Source organism: Euprymna scolopes, chromosome 9 (assembly GCF_053919585.1).
Source record: "Euprymna scolopes isolate OS-2025 chromosome 9, ASM5391958v1, whole genome shotgun sequence".
NCBI lineage: Eukaryota > Metazoa > Mollusca > Cephalopoda > Sepiida > Sepiolidae > Euprymna > Euprymna scolopes.
The window spans coordinates 3132388-3148227 of record NC_136490.1 but is presented as its reverse complement, the minus strand read 5'-3'; the positions used below and the strand labels follow the sequence as shown (position 1 = coordinate 3148227).

General features: G+C 34.6%; 1 pseudogene; it reads right to left on the bottom strand.

Moving 5' to 3' along the window:
* Window positions 1-4093: 4093 nt before the first annotated feature.
* Window positions 4094-4220, bottom strand: LOC145285312 (U2 spliceosomal RNA; annotated as a pseudogene).
* Between the last annotated feature and the right edge of the window lie 11620 nt (window positions 4221-15840).

The following is a 15840-nucleotide window of genomic DNA, read 5'->3' as shown; positions in this document are numbered from 1 at the left end:
CATGTTATTCTCTTGATCAGCAATTTGATTATGGTAGGAGATAAATTGTAAAAACTGTTTCTTTGTTTGATTGTATCAGAATTTATAATTAGCGCCGATTCAAGGAGTCTTCGTGGGGATTTATCATGAGTAAATGAAAATGTTTTGGCTTTTGTGAAACTGAAGGAGTTATTTTGGTGTTAATAATGGGCAAAAAATGCGTTCAGGGGATTGCTATTTTTTATATTTATTTCATGTTCTGCAAATATTTTTCTCAAATTTCTTTGGGTTTCTCCTACATATACATGGCAACAGCCATTATCGGGGATGGAATATATTCCGGTGTTCTGGAAGGGTGCTTTGTGGCCTTCAATATATGAGTTATAGTTAATACTGCGGTTTGTACTGTTCGTATTCCTTATTTGTTCAGGAAATTACAAATTGTAATGATGTTGGCATGGGTGGGTACGAGAAGATATCTATTTAATAAGGAAGTATTACGTATGTTATATTTCTAATTATTTATGGTGGAGAATATTTATGGGTCTTTCTTTGTCATTTGATATCAAATAAGTTGGATATATATACATATATATACATATATATATATATATAAATATATATACATATATATGTATTGTTCGATACAGCAAATGTGATGCCTAAATGTAGTTGCTTATTTAACAGATTTGAATGTTTGCACTGCAGCATTCCAATGCCTTATGATCTGTTTAGTTCTCTTTTTCATGTTATCGATTTGATATATAAATGTAGAGAACTTCTTTGCTAGAAGCAATTCTAAACAACTATGAGCTTGTCTCAACCAAATACATTCTCATCTCAACTCTCAAAAACATGATAATATTCCTATGTATAAATTTTTGCCTACTTGTTAGTCAAAAATCTAATATTATCCCCAATTCTTAAGACCTAGGTATAATTTTGACAATCATTTTAAATTAAACAGTCATTGTATCTAGAAAATAAACAAAATAAAACAGGTAATCTACTGAACTTGACGACAGTCGATTTGTTTGCGTGTTTAAATTCTCTTTGAGTATGTAATTAGACCTACAAATCAATATCTTCAAAAATATTGTACGTTTTCAATTTGTTGAATGCGTTGCAAACATGGCGTTGATATGATTTAAAAAATTTACCTGCAAAACGAATCTTAGGGGAATATATTTAATCTTAGTTTGGCGGCAGAGGATGCTAGATGGCCTGCATTAAACATAAAACATAAACGGGAATTTATCTAGGCGTTTGGAAAGTTTTCTTGGTCTGGTGCTCGGGTGTTGTCGCCACGATTATGCAAAGGTGGAGTATTATCGCTTTCGTTTCAATAGGATGAAAACAATATTTTTAACCACGTTTCTCTCCATATGCTAGATTCTAAGTGGTATTTAATAAACATTTACATAAAAAACATGATGTCTATACGCATGTTTTCTTGAACATAGCCATTTTCATGATGACAAATTTCAAATCGAATTTCTATATCATATTTTCGAGTTCAGAGTAATCGAAGACTACATCTATTTAAGATCACAACGTACTGAGACTTACGTAAAACTTTTTAGAACTTTTTAGAACATGTGTTTTCTTTTTAAAAAGTGTTGTGTTTAAATACTATATGAATTCGATTTGTAGCAATCAGCGTAGAAAGCCTAACCGAACAGTTGTATACGTTTCTTTTTATTTTCCCCCTGAAGAAGAGATGCAACTTTCGAAAATTAGGGACATTAATACATACTTTCTGTTATGACACATCATGTTAGTAAATAAATATAATTAAAAATTATTCAGAATTCTTTCTAATATTGTTTTTCTAACTCGTATCACCGGTGTTTCCTTCGAATCGCATTGATATAGCCTTCAAACACAAATCCTGTCATACTGCACACAATGCTTTAAGCAAACTGCAACATGCTTCTCAAATTTAATTTTTACTCAGAGCACGTTGTTATCTTAAATTGATGTATTCTCCCGTTATGCTCGCTAATAAGGACCATTCCGTCGAATGTTGCTGTATCAAAATCTAATCAATTCGATGTGTTGTATTATTTTCTAGTAATTATCATATGCGTATTTTTTATGTTTTTGTGTTCACATAGTCGTCTGTAAGTACGAACATTCGCAATAGATTTTCTTCGATTGTTTAAGTGCATCAGATTAGTGTTTACTTATCTGTGAATCATAGCGTATCAGTCAATTTTACTTTCTGTGGAAATCTTTTTCTTTATTTTAAATTGTTTTGAAATGTCGAAGGGCGATAGAAACATTGTAAATATACGAGACAGTGAAAAACTATTAAAGTTTATTTATTATTTAGGTGTTTTGCTTTTGACAGCTGGAGAGTCAACAAACTCATCAAATTTAATTTGTATGACAACTAATTGTAAAAGTTTAACTCAAGATTATCAAAGTCGTCATCTGGTCATAACTCACACATATTCAAACATCGTATACACCCTCATGGGCGTCGATCTCTCTATATCAAGTGAAATAGTATCCCTTTATATGTGTTTATTTAATGTATAAACTTAACCCCGTGTATTAGAATATAAATAGCATCAGATTTGAAAGTTTGATATTTTATTTTGACTATCCAGTTATTGACGCAATATGTTCATCTATGTTATTCATATGGAATTTAGACATTCTAATTGATTTCTCTGCGTACAGATTCTATCCGACTTGTTATTTTTAGTGCTAAACACTAAAGCCTATATATATATATCATTGGTTGTAATTCATAATCGTTCTTAGAGAAATTAATGAACTTGTTATACAAATACGATTCGCTACTGTATCTGTTAAGGTAAAAGTAATAACAGGTCACTTTAAATAATATGCGGGGAACCATTGGAAAATGTTTTATCTTTTTTTCTATGACTGCTAATACTACCGTTATTGTTATTAGCTCATTATTGTTGGAGCTTTCACACAAGTCACCAAAACGATCGGTTTGGAGACCTGTGGTGTTCTCTGGAAGCTGAGTGACAACAAGTCTCCCCAGACGTCCGGCTCTCTCGACCTCCTTTAATAGCATTTGCAGATAAATCTGCGTAATCGCAAAAGCCTCATACCATTGATTTCTCGCTGGTAGTGGCCATTGGTTTAGACTCGAATTTGAGTGGCACTAAGTCTCCCCACGATCCCAGTTCTCTTCGCGCTAGTCCAGTGGAGGTCTGGCCAGCGCTCTCTCCTCGGTCTTTCCATCCTCCTTGGCCCTTCTCGGCTCTTTGGTATCACTTTTCTATTGGAGGGGGCGGTGATGAGACAATGGGGGGATTCATGATGGTGGTTTAGAACTTGTTGATATGCAGCTTCGGCGTTCTTCATTCCCTGTAACGCTTCTTTGTTATATTGTCTTGTGTTATTCCCCACATTCTAGGGATTTCCTTAATATTTCGGCCGTTTTCTTTATCGTTAGGCGTCGTATTTTTGCAGTTATTCCTTTGATTCCAATTTCTGCCATTCTTTTTTCGAAGTTTTTCGGAATTGTTCCTAGTGCACCTACTATTACCGGTACTATTTTGATTTTCTTCCTCATCCAAATCCCTTTTAACTCTCTGGCTAGCTCTGTGTATTTGCTTCGTCTCTACTTATATTATTATTATTATTATTATTATTATTATTATTATTATTAATATCTCTATATATAGTACTAGCAGTTTCTAATTGGATTAATATTTTATTAATTTAATTTTCATAATGCTGAAAAAGTAATGCATTTAAAAGTAAACGCAACAAATATAGTAATAGTGTTGTGAAAAGCGCTACAGTAACGCACTGCTCATGATCAGTTGTCGGGAGTAAGTTTTAAATATTCAAGGAAATAAATACAAGGTCGATAGCCATTAGTCGCGTGCTCTCGTGTAATGAATGAATACGTGAATGTAGGATTGACACGACATTCTTAAAGATAAACTAAAATGACCGAAAAATGGTCTGAAATGACTTAAATAAATAAAAAGTAAATGACTTAGAATGACTTTAATGAACTTAAGGATGAATTGAATGACCTTAAGAATGACTTGAATGCTTAAAAAATAACTGGAATGATCTGGAGAATTACTTGAATAGTTTTGAGACTGACTGGTTGTAAAGTGGGTATTCATTTTAAATTAAATTAATACAGAAAAGTGATCACCCACTTTATATCACAATAAGTACAACATGTAATAAGAACAGATAGTGCATTTTGATCTTGGCCAAAAGGCCAAGAAAAGGGTATTTATTTGCTCCTCCACTGAGCAAATAAGGCACAAGGCCGATTTTTAATGTGAGTTGTGAAGGGGAAATGGGGACCAAATCCCCGGGGAGTAGGGGAGCTGGATAGTGATAATTGGTATAAAGAGTTGCCCCTACATTGACAAAGGTCTTATATGTGGAGTTGCCCCCGCATATGGTCTTTGCTTGCAGTATCTGCCGAAACGGATACTACACTTTGATCTTGGCCAAAAGGCAAAGAAAAACTTAAAAAGCTAAGAACAGTATCTATTAAGAGCATACCTTTGATCTTAACCAAAAACGCCAAGCAAAAAAGTGTTACAAACAGACCGACAGCCGACTGACCGACCGACCGATCGATCGACCGACCGACCGACCGACCGACCGACTCGTACGCGACTAAAAATAGCTGTCCTAAAATTACTGCCTTCGATTTAAGAACTGAAACAATTGATTACACATCGTTTTTTAATTGACATCCGAATCGATATGTAGAAAGTTTTAAAGCCATAAAAAGCAAAACGTTGATTACGCGGAAATTTTTGCTTTCACAGATTTTTAAATATTTACACTGTCTATTCGAACTTGCTGTTTAATAGTATAGTTTAATAGTATAGTTTAATAGTATAGTTTAATAGTATAGTTTAATAGTATAGTTTAATAGTATAGTTTACAAACAAACTTAAAGTACATTTCTGTATATTTAAGATGGCGTTAGATTTTCATATGATTTGGATTCTTCCCACTACTGTTCTCATTAGGAGTTTACTGTCGCATCGGTTTTTTTCATTATGAAGGAAAACAAATAAAAATTTACCTGATATCTTAAAACTTAGTGAACTTTACCTACACTTTGCCCTTCATACTTGGCCTTCGGGTCAAGATCAAAGTGTAGTATCTGTTCTTCAGATCTACACTTCAATTTCTTGTTCTCTGTCAGTGGAGGAGAAATCCTTCACGACTGAGACTATTTTTATTTTTGTTCCTTTTCTCCACATTAAAAAACGACCCTGGTGTCTAACTCTGTCCCGTGGGGAGGCATTGTAAATAGGTACACTCCCTCATCGTTTGTAACCCTTTTCAAGTGTCTAGTTACATCGCACTGTGCCCTGAGGAAACAGATAGACACATGCGCCGACTTGGAATATATATTATGTATATCTTCACCTTGATGAGAGGATTCAAGCTAGAATAAGACAACCAGGCGTAGATTTAACCTAACGTTTCTTATATTTTATCCTTCTTTTATGGCCAAGGACTATAACCTAATCACTCATGCCTCTGACAGTATAGATGCAGCGCTCTCCTAACGTACTAACACCGAAATATATGTGTTTGGTGACTTAAATGTCAACGATAGCAATTACAAATTACAGTGCTATTCCTGACCCACTTCCCTGATTGTCAGTTTTTACAAGTTTCAATTCTAAATTAATTTATAATCACAAATTCAGATGATTGCGCAAGAAATGCTCATTCCCTGCTGGGAACGGTGATCACCTTGTCACGATCATCCTATACTCCTGACCTTAAGTAGAAGATCCATTGCTTTAATGACAAGATACTTCTGAAACCTTGATTGCATCGGAGATGCATCATGGAGAATATATTTTTCTGCTTACTGAACAGTGTGAAAATGCGGCTTCTGAAAGAGTAATTCAAGCACATGGAACTTTTATAGGAAAATACCACTCTTTCTCAATTATTCGTTTTTATTTGTATAGCTGCCAATGTTCAATGGCAGGAAGCATTCCGCAGATTTCTTCACAATAATTCCGGTATAAACAGACAAAAGTTTATAGAAATAATTGTAAGAATAAAATAACCCCAGATAAGATAAGGTATTGAGTTGAAGAAATTAGAATCTCGCGATTTCTGGAAAATTTATAACAAATAATAAACCATTTCTCTACTATCTAACAACCTTAATAGTAACCAGGAAGTCTGACATGTTTGTCCTAAGGATCGCCTCCAACTTGACTTTATGCTCAATTAATCAATTTCTCACACATTTACATTTGCTGATAGAAGTTACACTTATTACAAGGAAAGGTTGTTCCCTTTCCATGTAAATAAGTAGAGTATTAGATAGGTGGAAATGAGATTAGGATAAGCCGAGACTCGAACCTTATAAGCAAGGTTAAGAAATGGAATATTAGATTTTAGTCCATTGATAAATTCTATTAGAAATATTTAGATATTGTTTATATCATAAAAATAATTGATTGTTCATTCTGTTTGGAATCGGAATGTTAAAAAGGTCGGCCAAAAAAGAATGAACAATATAAATTAAAAATATATTGTTAAAAATAGGTTAGATTCATATGTTGAGAATTCTGTTGTTGTCAAAAACGAGTTCATAGCCACGTGAATTAATCACGTTTGGAAAACACACTTCTGATGTCATAAGAAAGGGGGATTCTCAATATAGGAGCTAAGAATTAGTTAGTAAGGAGAGGAGTCGATCAGCAAGTCAGTCAGCGAGAGAGTTGAGAGTCAGTTGGCAGTCAGTGGCCAATTGACCTTTTGGAAGCGAAGGGTAGAAGATTAACAATGTAGATCCAATTTTGAATTCATGACGTCATCAGCATTCGATCTGTCTAATGAATAAAGAAGTATCATTGTGTTTTTGTAACTGTTGTCATATGTCATCTTTCAACACTAAAAAGGTAATGTGTTAATCATTTGTAATGAACATTGTGTAACCCTTACAAGATTATGCATCTCCCCTCCTCTGTGTTAAGAACTTGTATATATCTCCAGTCAGCATATATAAATATATATGTAAATATATATATATAAATATATATATATAAATATATATATTTATGAAGTCTCAAGCATCACAAAACTGCAATATGTATAAATGTTTCTCTTATTTTCGCATCATTATCGTTATATCTGTTATATGTATGGTTCTAGTATAAACCCCTGTCATATAACTTTAATATGTAACCTATGGAACACACTCGATACTCTGTATTTCAGTCCTTCTTTATGTTCGTCATATAAAAACAATCAAGATACCTTAAAGGTCAAATGCGCGTATACCTGATCTAACCCGTTCCATACTGTTAGAAACATTTTTTAGTTGATTCTCCTAATGTCCAAAGTCTACAACAAATATCCTACTGAATCTTGCTTCTCTGACTGCTGACAATTGCTTATTAAGTACAAGAATTTAAATTCAAAGATCTAAATAATCTGTCTATTTCATCGACTTATAGATACTAAACTTCTTTCTGGCCGAGTGTATTGATGTAAGGCAAACGTGTTCTATTTCATACATTTTAATTGTAATCCTAGAATATACCAGGCATTAAATAAGCAGGGGAGTTTAGGAGAGTACGCCGTGATATAAAAAAGCCTATGAAAGGATTTGGAAGGAACGTTTTCTCATGAGAATTAAACCATACTGCATTACACCTTATTTATATTCTCATCTACTTGTAGAAAAGCGAAATCCATGCTGTCCTTGGTTGTCGTACGTAAATATACATAATAATTTTATTTCAGATCAATATCAATATTAATAAATGCCCAACTATCAAGCACTGTTGCACACTAAAATGCACAAAATGATTCGTTTTTATTTATATAGCTGACAATGTTCAATGGCAGCATGAACATTGTCAGCTATACAAATAAAAACGAATCATTTTGTGCATTTTTGTATGCAACAGGGCTTGATCATTGGACATTTATTACTATTGATATTCATCCGGAATAAAATTATATCCGAGTTTATTTACCAATGGCATCACGTTAAAATGATTGAAACTTTAGATAATCTGCTCTAATCTTATCTGGATGGAAACATACTACCTTTTTAATAACAATTACAAGAATACTTCTCGATGATAGTCATGACTAATAACACTTCTCCATGATAGTCATGACTAATAACACCTGAAAGCCCTTCCATCAAACTACTCATCTTAACATTCACAGCAAACATGAAATAGAACAAATATATTTAAGATATTGCAAAGTGTGCTGCAAAGAGATTAGGCTCTTAATAACGTGATAGAAAAGTTCTCATACCTGACAACATCATATATATCTAAAAAGCAATCAAATGCAAATACATGGAGTTGCAGGTTCTTGATCGTTTCATCTACCACTAGTCTCTCACAGGTAGATAGGGTTCAAACAAGTGTTTTCACTCTAATACGTTTATCTGACCTAACAAAAAAAGTTTAACCTCTGATACGTTTATCTGCACTAACAACAGAATTTTAACTTCTGCCCTATCACTGGAATATTGTATCATATTTTACAAACAAATTATTACAATGTCCCCTGATGAGCTCGTGGCATTTATAACCCCCCCCCCCCGATATAAATATCTCGACAAACTCGACCAGCAGTAAATCCTAAATTTAAGCCTTAAGACACTCAGATGCCGGAAAGCGTTTGCCCTGACAGTTTCTTCCTACGGACTGCTTCACTTACATGCAGAAGTTTAATTTAAAGTTAACGAAGATCACGCAACCTAACTCCTTACATGAAGATATGGTCCTAAATAATATCTAAGTAAAATGTGTTTTGTGTGAATTGAACAAGACTAAAAAACTATTATTATTAAAATAATAAGCGGTGCGCATTTTATGTTCCAAAATAGTTGCATATTATTTTAGTACTGAATAAATTAAAGGTTGCATAACGTCGATGATCTAATGGTAACCGTTATGAAGACGTAATTATGTATATATATATATATATATATATATATATATATATATATATTAGTGATTGAATGATTACAATAATTTTTCCGAATCCGATAATATTACATATTCTGTTTAAAATATTCGATTTCGATACAATTACCGATTCCGATTCTTTTAAAATATTTCAATATTTTGTTTTAACTTATTTTGAGAGGGGTCGGATTTTTGCCTCTATCGCCCCCAAAACAGCGGAGTTACACTCTGTAAGAGAATATCTGAGAAAATGGACCACATCTTGTCTGCTCATCCTTCGGCTAACATCCACATTTGTGGTGACTTCAATGCCCACAATGTACAATGGCTGCTCCAGTCGAACAAGACAGATGATGAGGGGAGGTTCTGTTATGATTTCGCCACTGCCTATGACCTCACCCAGATTGTTATCGAACCCACCCGTGTACCCGAGGCTTCCGGTCAGTATGTGCTGCTGCCATCGCGCACAGAAATCACTTTTTCCATAGCTACCAACCTAATAGATGCACTATGACTAGAGCTGCTTTCAGGACTGCCAGCAACCACTGTAAAAGAGTAATAAAAATGCAAGAGAATTATATGCTCAGTCCGTAAAATATGAAGTAGCTGTTCAGCGGCTTGGTTCCCACCAGTTTTGGCAAATAACAAATAAGCTCCTGAACAGAAGCGTGCGTTCTATCCCAATCATCATCAATGGACCTGAGGTCATCTCGTCAGCATCAGACAAGAACAAACTATTTGCCAAGAATTTGCAGCTAATTCTAACCTATGCGACCTATAACAGACAACACGCTATGCAACATACAAATATCTGTGTGTGAGATCGCTAAGCTAATCAAGAAACTTGATTCCAGTAAAGCAACTGGCCCTGACGGCATTCCAATTATAGTGCTGAAAAAGCTTCAACCAGCACTTGCCCCCATACTTACAAAACTGTTTAAGTGTTGCCTTAAAGAGAAGCGCTTCTCAACACCCAGGAAAACCTACTCAGTATGCCCTGTATTTAAGAATTCAGGTGATAAGTCGTATCTCTCTCAGTACAAAACAATAAGTCTCCTGTGTGCCATGAGTAAGTTGCTGGAATCCATATTAAATAGAGATGTAGTCAATCACCTAAGCAGAAATAATCTTCTTAGTGACATGCAATATGGTTTCTGTTTTGCTAGATCTACAGCAGATGTGCTAACGGTTATATCTCATAGGATTAGTGAATCTCTCGACAAAGGCTTCCTCTCTAGGGTAATTTGTCTTGACACATCAAAAGCCTTCGATAAAGTATGGCATAAAGGCCTACTTCACAAGATTTCCAGCTACGGTATAACTGGAAATGTTTTTTCAGTCATTAAATCATTTCTCTCTGATAGGCTCATATGAGTAGTGGTTGATGGGCAGAAATCAGAGGCCCTCAATATTAATGCTGGAGTCCCCCAGGGGTCCATCCTAGGCCCAATTCTCTTCCTGATATACATCAATGATCTCCCAAAACAAATGATTAAATCCTTCGTCGACATCTATGCTGATGACACGACCATCTATGGCAAAACATCAAAGGCCGTAAATGACAAAGTTCTCTCTAATTCTCTCTCCTCTGATCTTGAGCGCGTGGTACAGTGGGGGAAGAGGTGACTGGTTACTTTTAATGCATCTAAAATCAAGCTCCTATCTTTACATCATAAACGCTCTGATCCCCATCTGGAATCAATTGAAATGGATTACTTTCAACTGCGGGAAGCTCCATGTTTTGATGAGCTTCTGGGCTTGACCTTACTCTTGATTGATATGGAACACGTACATCAATCTGTTGCCAAGATCGCTGAAAAAATGGTAGGATCCTTTTACCACTCCAGAAAATATCTCACTGCTGATGCAATTCGCTATCTATATAAAAGCCTACTACGTCCGAGGATGGAGTACTGTTGCCACATTTGGGAAGGGCCTGCTAAAAACACTCTATCCTACCTTGACAGAGTACAAAATAGACTTCGTGGCTTAGTGGGAGATGCCCTTTTCTCTTCCCTGCAACCTCTCTCCCACAGGAGAGACGTTAGGAGCCTGTCTTTGTTTTATCGTTATTCCATGGAAAGTGCTCGTCTGAGCTCCAATCCCTGGTCCCCCCTCGCCGACCTTTCACGAAAAACACCCGTCTAGCTGAAACCACTGTCAAAAACTTTCCCCACTCTTTATCTGTGCCAAATTCAAAACGTAGATTCCATGAACAAAGCTTCTTTCTTAGAAGTGCACACCTGTGGAACTCTGTTCCGTCTTCCTCTTTCCCACCTGAAAACAACCTGTATGTCTTCAAGTCCAATGTTAACAAATTCCTGATGAACCGTCCCCTTAAGTAGAGACTTTATCAAATTTCAACACTAATATACTGTAAGCGCAATAACCCGTATCCCTGAGTTGCTTCCGGGCCTTGATAAGTGGTGACCACCTTGTAAAAATAAGTAATAGGTGCATATGTTTTTTTGGAAACGTAAAAATACACTTGTGAGTAAGGGAAGTATAGATATATTTATAAACGTACTTTAAAATAAAAATATTATTTTATTATTTCACCATTTGTACTAACGACGGCTTATTAAGTCGAAAGCGAATACAAAAAAAAATCAATTGAAAGAATCGTTTTTAGCATCGGAATAATAGTATAGTTTTAATTTTCGGTTCCTATACGAATTCCGATACGCCAAAAAGTTGCAATTATTCCGATGAATAGTCCCAACACGAATATATATCTATATACTTATACACACACACACACACACACACACACACACACACACACACATATATATATATATATATATATATATATATGTGATCATTTTCTTTTGGAAAAAGAAATCCAGCAGAGTGCTCAATTAAGAGAAAATCCGAAAAATGAGAGCGTATTTATATTTTCTATTTTGTTTACAGGAAGTTGATATGGATATCTAAAAGGTCCCAATTATTGGGGTTGAAACCGACGGTACCAATGACTTATCTCATCTAACAACTTTCTGTACACAAAATACAATATATATATATATACATATATATATATATATATATATATATATATATATATACTTGAATCTTAATTTCTCTTTGATATTAGAATTAAGCCATGACGACTTAGGAAAAGAAACGGGTGGGATTGCGCAACTCTTGATCACAGTTAATAATTGTTTAAAAATAATATACATTTTGAAATAATTAACAATAATAATTAACGTTCATCCATTCCCCAGTAATCAGCTGTTGTACTTATTGGTATTCGTTTTGGAATAGTTAAAAAAAACGTCCGGTAATTACACAAAGACGACGAAAAGTAAAAAACATTTCTCTGGATAAAACTAATTCGAAATTGGCACAGTTTTCACTCGGTATATGTATCTATATATTCATTATCATCTAAGTTTTAACATTTATTAAACATCATTTTATTTCGTTATTTTGAATCGAGTAAAAATGATCACGAAATTAAAATCACAAAATTAAGAACATTTTCTCCAAATAAAAAATCAACTACATTTACGCCCGTGTAAAACATGTAAGGTATATCTTGTTGCATATGTGTATGCTTGTATTGTCAATCTAAGAAAAACATTTTTTCAGAATAAAAAAAATCAATTAACTACTTTTACAACCGTGCAAAACTCGCTAGGTACACCTATATTATAAAGAACAGTTGGGTTTTCGTATATATGTATGTTTGTTTTTTTGATTAAAATTTTTAAAATGATAAAGACTACCTGACAGTGTAAGAATTTTCTTAGTCAACGTTAATTTAGAAGAATAATATTTAAACTTTAGAAAAACATATTCATTCTTTCAGTGTATACGAAGATTGGGAAACGAAGAAGAGGAAGGAGAAAGGTCAAAGTTTAATTGAAATCTACTACACTTTTGACCAGAGAAACGGTCCTGATAGTTTAATATATATCTAAGTTCAACAACTTGAATTTTAGTAAGATTGGAGCAATTCCATTAAAATATCGATGAAAAGTTTTGAAAGAAAAAATATTTAAACTTGAATGGACACATAAAGAAGACGGTACGGTATTTTAAAAAGAAAGGTTATCATAAAAGCCCTTGATTATTTAAAATGAAAGACGCCAATGGGCAAAAGCTGAACAAAAATGTCTGCCTGTATAAATGTTGAGAAAATAGAAAAGAAAGATTGAATGCAAACAAAACGGACGAATCAGATGGACGGCGTTTTTGATTACAATTACTTCAAATAGATTGATGATGATCGAGTCTTCTTTGACGATGTTCTAGTATTGTCCTCACAGGCAAAACTACAGACATTCGCCGATAACTGGATTCTTTGCTTGTGCAGAACCTGGCGCCATTCTGCCTGTCTAACCTGCTTCTGCGGAGTGACGCACTTGGCCGAAATTCTTACTAATCAACTACGTGATTTCGATGTTTTAAATATATTTTATAAATAAAAACGTCTTTGAATGTTCGTATTATAGTGATTGTTCAGACTACTGTTCTCATCTTGAGTTGGATTTTTCACAATATTTCGGTCGATGTAACATCCGATCTTCTTAGATGTATCTTTTCCAACTTGAGAATATTTCTGTCCAACTCGGGAATTTGGACGGAATCTCGAACGAAACTTTTTATTTCACGGAGATAGCAAGCTCTTATACCATCAGCAAAGACTTGATAGAGATCCTAAGTAATTCGCAGTTGTATTTTCGGTCGCCCACACTGAGAATTGAACCTTCAACCTTCAGTCAAATATAATTTAATTGATTTTTCCAAGTACTCTAACAATTGAGCCACGGGTCCTGCCAAGGTTTACGGTGAGTCAAAGAAACACAATTGGTTACTTCGACCGAAACGTTGTGAAAATCACAGTCAAGATGAGAACCATAGTTCGAGGAAACAAATAATATGGCTAACAATTCCTCATCTTAAAAAATCAGCAACGTCTTTTAATTTTTCTCCATGAAAAACATTAAATTAAAAACAAAAGTGATGTCTCTAAAATATGAAAATATCTAAATTCAGTAAAAAAGGAAATTAAGAGTCAATGTTTTTTTTTAATTTTTGTAACCCTCGTTAATTAGAAGATTCTATTGTTGACATTGGTTTCCCCGATATTTTTCTACCCAAAATGTTTTCTAGAAAGACACCTAGGATTACGTAAAGTACCACGTGAAGGTTGCTAACATCCGACATGAAAATGATTTTCTGTGGAATGAAATGGATTCGAACGTTGACACCCAAGTCATCGTTTCGTGGCATGAGCCACTAGACTAGCGTCATTTCCGAGTTTTTTTAGGCGGTTAATGTTTCGTATTAATTGGATTCTCCGAACGACTGTTCTCATTTTTCACAACGGTAAACCCGTATGATAGTCGAGAAAGTACTTGGTGAAATTCTGTTTTAAATTTAATTTTTGCACGCTTTTAATTTTTTTTCTGTGAAACTCGGGATAACGAAATTATTAATTTAAACTCGGAAGAAAAATGCCCTGGTTTATTCAGTCATGACTGGTTGAATGCTAGGGGAAAGTAGCAATTTTAATTGTCCATGCGAAAGTAGCAATTGTAATTTGTCTGCCGCTCACGCTGAGTATTGAACCTTTAACGTCTAGAAGAATATTTACAACTAAAATGTATCATGTACTGTATCCACTTCGACACAGGAATTCTAATATGAATTTTAGGAGCTTAAATCTGTTAGTTTTAAAAAATTCCTTGTAGAATTTTTAATTTTGATTTTAAATGATATATTTTCAAATAATTATGTGTAATCATACCTTTATTTTATATATCATTTCAAAGAGCTTTTTCACATTACCCTATCGTTTAGATTACAATCGTTTTAAGACGATCATGCGTTTGTTAAGAACGTTGAAGACAAGATGAAAAAAACAAATTTGCACATATTTGATTTAAAATCAAGCTAGGCCGAAGATCTGCTGAAACATCTCGGGGTATCAACGGAGCGATTGACCCAGGAAGCACTACTGAACGTACAACAGAAAAGTAGTTTTAGAAATTTCGTGGCGGTGACGACAGTCTTTAAAGTTATGAGCGTAATAATCAGTATACAGTTTCGTATGACAACGCGTTCTCTCCCGACCAAGAGGAACACGAAAAAGATCGCTGTCGCCACACAGTTACAAGTTTAGTTCTAGGTAGTTACAACACTCGCCGAAGTTCGCCGACGCTGCGCCAGTCGCTTTCTCGAAAAAGGGTTGATATAGTGCTGGAGGCACAGTTGTAGATCTCTTCTATCTTCGTTCTGCTGCTGAAAATAAAGATCATCCAACTTAGGTTTTCCTTCTCTTAAGGTCGATTGTATTAGCAATAATTATAACCGATGCTGTTTGTCGTTTTCATATAATTAATTATTCAAAAAAGAGAAAAATAAAAATATGTAATATATACAATTTTTCACAAGAGAATCAAAATAAAAGAAGTAAAATATCGTTTGTATGTTTACTATTTCTGGTGGTTATAAGAGTCCGTCAATAGTGTTTAACTCAGTTTTTTCATTAATCGATTTTTGCTACTAATAGATCAACAAACGAGTGATTATCGAACAGCGACGTCGGGAGCGGTGGACAGTCTCTCCATGTCGACATACCCCAAACTCTCTGCAAAAAAAATGTTGGGGTTGCGATTGGTAGGAACCTGCCTGGTGGTCCCAGCTAACCAATAATAGTCCACTCTGTCGCAAACTAGGTCGTACCGAAGGATATTCAGCCACCTGTCCTCCACATCCAGATGAGGTAATTTTTAACCAACAATGGTTTTCAGAAAAAATCGTCTCACAAACCCGGAAATCCGTACCAATGGTAGGGGTCAACTCGAGACAAAACACCCACTGATATCATGTTTCATAGAAATATTGTTTAATATTTGCGACAATTGGCAGGGTGATCTGAAGTTTTCCGGGCCTACCATAA